The sequence below is a fragment of the Argopecten irradians genome, chromosome 9 (genome assembly GCF_041381155.1).
Source record: "Argopecten irradians isolate NY chromosome 9, Ai_NY, whole genome shotgun sequence".
Classification (NCBI taxonomy): Eukaryota; Metazoa; Mollusca; class Bivalvia; order Pectinida; family Pectinidae; genus Argopecten; species Argopecten irradians.
In genome coordinates, this window is record NC_091142.1 from 31,975,075 (window position 1) to 31,980,901 (window position 5,827).

General features: G+C 33.5%; 1 pseudogene; it reads left to right on the forward strand.

Moving 5' to 3' along the window:
- The first annotated feature begins 300 nt into the window (after positions 1-300).
- Positions 301-2,746, forward strand: LOC138330706 (uncharacterized; annotated as a pseudogene).
- Positions 2,747-5,827: the final 3,081 nt, after the last annotated feature.

Genomic DNA, 5,827 nt, shown 5'->3' on the forward strand with positions numbered 1-5,827 from the left:
TATTGATGAAATTTTAATCTGGTTACTCTACATTGCATGTATTAAATACTGACCTATTTATTTCACTTAACACATTGCACCAGAAGAAGTAAATAATATAAAGTTTTTTAAAATATTCTTTTCAGACTGCAAAAATGCCAAAACACTTCTGTTTGTTGTCCAGTGTTTAAAGAGGTGTAGATCTGATCCCTCATCCCGTCGTCCCGGTGCCCCCTTACCTCAAGGAAAAAAAACTGAAAAGAAGCTTCATCGACCATTGACTGAAGGAGATGTTCTTGTGCTCAGCTTGTAGAAGGAGAAATGGCTCGATCAGATCCACTGGTAGTTGCAGAGGAAATAACAGTCAACATATGTCAAATTCTGAAGAGACAGATGATCCAGAGTTCTGCCATAATTTAGAGAAAACATCTAAGGCCCTAAAATCTCCAAAGTCTGTAGAACTGAAAAATCTGTTCAACTCCAAGGAACCATAAAAAAACTGTGTACTCTATGTAAAAAAAAAACCATCAGGACACCGAAATCACCTTACTGTTGTGCCATCTTTCTGCTATTACACAGGCTTTTGTTCATGTTGGTATTTTCATTAACAGTGATAGCAGATGTTGTAAGTTCCATCTTGTAAATGGATACTTTACTCAGGAAAGTGTATTGTTACTTAATTCTACCAAAAATCCTCTGAGACTCTTTCAAGAACTGAGATTGGATATATGTTGGACAATGTGAGAACATTAATGAAAACTATGTCTCATCTAAATTTTGATGTGCCTTACTGCACTGCAAGATTCTGACTATCAGAATCTCACAGGTCTCTCAAGAGATCAGTTTCCATGAGCTGACTTCTTACATACCCCCTCATTACGAAATAACAACAACATGTTCAATCAAAACATGTGTTGCTGTTTTCCTCACTAAACTCAGAACTGGACTCCCAAACTCTTTATTATCTTCAATATTTTGTCTTTCTGAGACTCAGGTTCAGCGCATAATTCCATCTGTAAAAGAGGAGTTAATGGATACGTTTGTTCCAAAGCATCTAGGATTTCAACACATAGTCCCATCAGGAATTTTGTGATAAACACACAACACCTGTTGCAAGGACCCTTTTCACAAAGGCTGAAGATGAAGCAGTTCTTTTGTTAGATGGCACATATATATTTATCACAGAAGAGTGGTGACTATTACTTTCAACGACGCTCCTACATGTCTTCATAAAAACCGCCCTTTAGTGAAACCACTGATGGTTGTTTGGATCCGATGGCTATATACTTAGCGTACTTGGACCATATATGGCAGACTACAGTAATAATGATGCAGAGCATCATCAAGCACATGATGAACAACAATTCAGAAGACATGAAAGGTAAATAAAAACAATTAACTTTAAGCAATACATGTAAATGTTATGGTCCTATAACATATATTACATTAACAATATAATTATTATATAGTGTTGACAGTAATGAATTGACATCATATGGAGATTGATGATAGGATGCAGAGTAAATGTAATATAATTATATACAAATATACTATAGTTCAGTATTCATTAATTGTCATCAGCCTGTAAATTGCAATAAATATTTGTAACTTGTTTGGATTAACATAAGTATGTAATTTAATTTACTGACCATATATTGACCATGTACATGCCAATTATTGAACTTATAAATATAATCGGTACATAGAACCTATGATCTAACTTCACATATATACCGGTGAATAACGGAAAGAGCTTGTAATGTTCAGATATAGGTCATTCAAATCATGATTTTGATTATTTTTTTCGGAGTTGTCATATTGCATACTTCACCTCGATAAAAAATAGCATAATGGTTCCCAAAGTTACATACGATCAAGTTTAAAACTGTTGAAAGAGATGCTAGATCACATTGACATTTTAAGTCAGTGGCATTCTTAGTTGCATCTTATTTTTGACAAATATGTAGTGTAAAAATAATTATGAAATTGTATAAACATGGATAAATAGCAAAGAATGTTATATAGTGTATACATAATAATAAATAAAACTCATTTTATTTTTGATCTTTATTGCAGATTGGTTAAAGGAGGATGATGTCATGGGTGGTTGACAGAGGCTTTAGGGATGCCATGAAATTTCCTTCAGGAGAGCGGGCTAAGGGTGGAAATGCCTTCCTACCTTCAGAAAGGTGCACAAACAACATACACACAGAAGAGGCAAATCTGTCGCCGGTTGGTAACGAAGGTTAGGTGGGTGGTGGAGAGAGTGCTAATGGTAGGATAAACCAGTGGAGACTCCTGGATAAAGTTGTCCCAAACACTACTTGTGCCCCAGATTGAGAGACTTCATAAGAATCATTTGTGCTATGTGTAACAAGTTCCTGTCATACCTTTACAAGTAATGGAACCAGAGTCTGAAGAGTTGGCAATACAGATGTTAGAAAAGAGTCACCCTGCCTAATGCAGTTAAGGAACTTGTGGAGGAACATAATTCTTCTAAAGACGAGAACGCCCATACCAAAAAGTAAATTCTGCTGACGAGATTCTATCAGATTTTCCCTCGCATTAGCATGGAAGATCTTAGAAGCATCACCATGGGGTGTGTACCAAATAAAACAATGTATATCCTATTCAAAGGAACATGTGGAAGATGAGGCATATATGACTTGATGATATGTAACGGATATACCAAATCTGCTTCAGGTCAAGATACAGTCGCGTCATTCCAAGAACTCTCAACACACTCTATGGATCAAGTACTCTTTAGAGGACACATCTACACATTGTTCAGTATCTGGATGGTATAGTGCACTTGCAAAGTTGGAGCGAGGGGTTGTTTGGCTGCTGTGCACATGTTGCAAGTGTGTTATGGTATATTGGGTATCAAAAGGCATCAGGCAGGGGAGTTTTAGCACAGGAAAAACAGTCCAATGCTAGTTCAGGCTGTGGATGATGCAGGGGAGGAACATTGAAGAATGAATTCTGGTACTAATTCCAGATACATAATATTCAATATTCATACTTTTGGCTGTTATATGTAATGTACACATTCTGTACATTTATAAATAATTATATAAGTCTATCAGTATCATTCTGTTTTAGTTAAACCTATTTTTGATTGGTTAAGATGAACACTTTATTTGTCTGGTTCATCGAAAACTTATGTATATATGTTGACTTTATTTTCAACGCTAGTTAAAGGAAAATGGCTCTGGATGGGCGCTGATATACATGTACTCTCCTATCCAGCATTCCATGCTAAAAATATAAAACATTATTAAGCAAAAGATAGACAACATCTTACAAAGTTTAACATTCTAAGTTTCAATTGAAAATGTATTACATGTATAATATTCAAATACATGAAGGCTTTTGTTGTAAATTGAATTTAAAGTGTGCACAAGTAATTTAAGTAGCTATGCAAAGTAATTTCACTATTTGGTATGCTTACAGTAATTGACTAATTAGTGGAATCTAATTACAAAAATAGCAAAGAACAAATACATTTAATACATGTGTGCTTCAGTAATTTGTATCAAAAATTTTCATGGCGTTTGGTAGCTATAGTTCAAAGTTGTTTCTCTTTTTACAATACGTTTGTTATTATTGCATCTCCGTTTTAACTGAGATTTGTAAGCGGACATCTAGTGGTACCTCTTGAACTTTATTCATTCATAAACTCCATTCATAAATTTCCCTAGTAGCGTTTAATACAACGCGTGTAGCGTTTGTTGTATTATTGCTATCCGGTTTACTGTAGATTTGTAGGACTTGCCCTGCAATGACATCTAGTGGTGACCTCTTGAACTATTTCATTCATAAACTCCATTCATAAATTCCCTATTCATTGAATAATAATCCTTTGGACCAATCATCAGTAGTCATGGGAAGACTGCCTTCTGATTGGTAGAATACACAGAGTGTGTATAGAATACACAGAGTATTATATAATACACAGCACTATCTAGGTCAACTCCCTGACTTTTGTGCCTGCTGGTGAACTCCTCTGTCCAACTTACATAATCTCTGTTAATGATAATTCAAATTGGACTTACTATCTAAGGCTTATAGGCCTGAGAGTTATAAAGTAAACTTATCAGATGTTCTTTCTGTGTACCTTAAATAATGTTTTTAAATAATTGTTAAAAACAGATCTTAGGTAAAGGCAAGATAACTTATAAGGCTGCCCTCATGTGTGTATGGTGTTACCAAAATAAGTGTATGTGCAACATAAGAAACAAGAGTATAGGATAAAAACTCATTTTTAATGAAGATTTTTGTTTTCTTTTGTTATTTTAAAATCTTTTATTTCATGTAGGAACTTTAATTAAGAAAAATGTCATACAAAACATATGTATTTTCTGTGATCAGTTGAATGTTCTTAAAATAATTGATATCAAAGTCTTTCTAATATGGTTTATATATTTTAATTTTGGAAATTCATTTGATTTCATTCTATTTTTCTGTTTCTGTTGTGTTGTATTTGCAGTACTTTGAGTACTTTGATTTATTTTTATCTTTCAATATACAAAAATACTGTTCATGATAGAAATAACAACTGTAAACGCAAAGCTTTCTGTAATTTTCAATTCAAAATCTTCATTTTACCATCAAATGGGATCTTTGGACTTGAGTTTAATATAGTTATACAACTGTTGCTATGGCATGTTGCTAAGGAAAACACAAATATAGTAAAAACATGAAAATCAGAAAACATATTTACAAAATGGCTATGAAAGAACATGTAGTAGTCATATAATGCATGTCTGTTGCATTCTTTGTATTTGAAATGGAAACAAAACTGTATATAATTCTGGTTGCTATATGCAAAAGTGTTATTTTTTTAGAATAGTGATAATTATTTATTGTATTCCATATGTATGTTGATTATTTAACTAATAAGTAGCATTGCAAGTTGTTTGATTCATCCTGTTACTTTTTACTGAATGGCATGACAATGGGAAGGGATTAATTAAGGGATAAGTAGGGGTAGATGACGTAACGTGATTTACAGAACAGGATGCGAACCTCTGGCACACCGTGAAAAGTTGTAAGTTCGCAAGTCACTGGCGCGGCTGAAAATGCTCGTAAACTTGGCCTGCTGTACATCAGAGTCTGTCATCGTTCATTCAATGGCCTAATATGCATTTAAATGAATTTGATAAATGGCATTTTTCTTTTGTAAATAGTGAGTGGGTGGTATTCTAATCATATTCACATTTATATTAATTATTGTTTTATCTAATGTATAATTGTTTTAAAAAATGTTGTTGCTACAATGTATCATCTCTGGACTTTGACTGATATAAAATTCCAGGAATGTGAAGACTGCCTTGTTGTTTTTATTTCACATTTCTCTAAAATAACAAGATTGGAATCATTCTGACATTCTATATATTATAGAATAAACAAAAGTAAAAATTCCATTGATTTATTCATGTCTAAAATCTTTTTTGTGTGTGTTTTGAGAGGTTTGTTTGGTGTTGCTATGGAGAGAAATCAGCTGCTATGGCATTACTATGGGCTGTAATACATGTAGCACCATGTTGTAAGAAATAGGACATGCATTGATGATTCCCTATATTATATACAATAAAATATACACAATTTCTTATTAAGTTTCCCTCTAAATATACCAATTGGAAAATCTTAAGTGATCAACCTGGCTATAATAACATGAAAATGGTATACAGGTTTGCCAAGGCTGTTGCTAAGCAACGGTATGAAAGAACGCTTTGAAACTGTGTGTTTTATAAACCTCATATATTGGTTAACATATGGTATAAAAATAAAGGGAATCTGTGTTGGGGCCAAAATCAGCCCTTATTGCACCTACTCCTTTGACTAC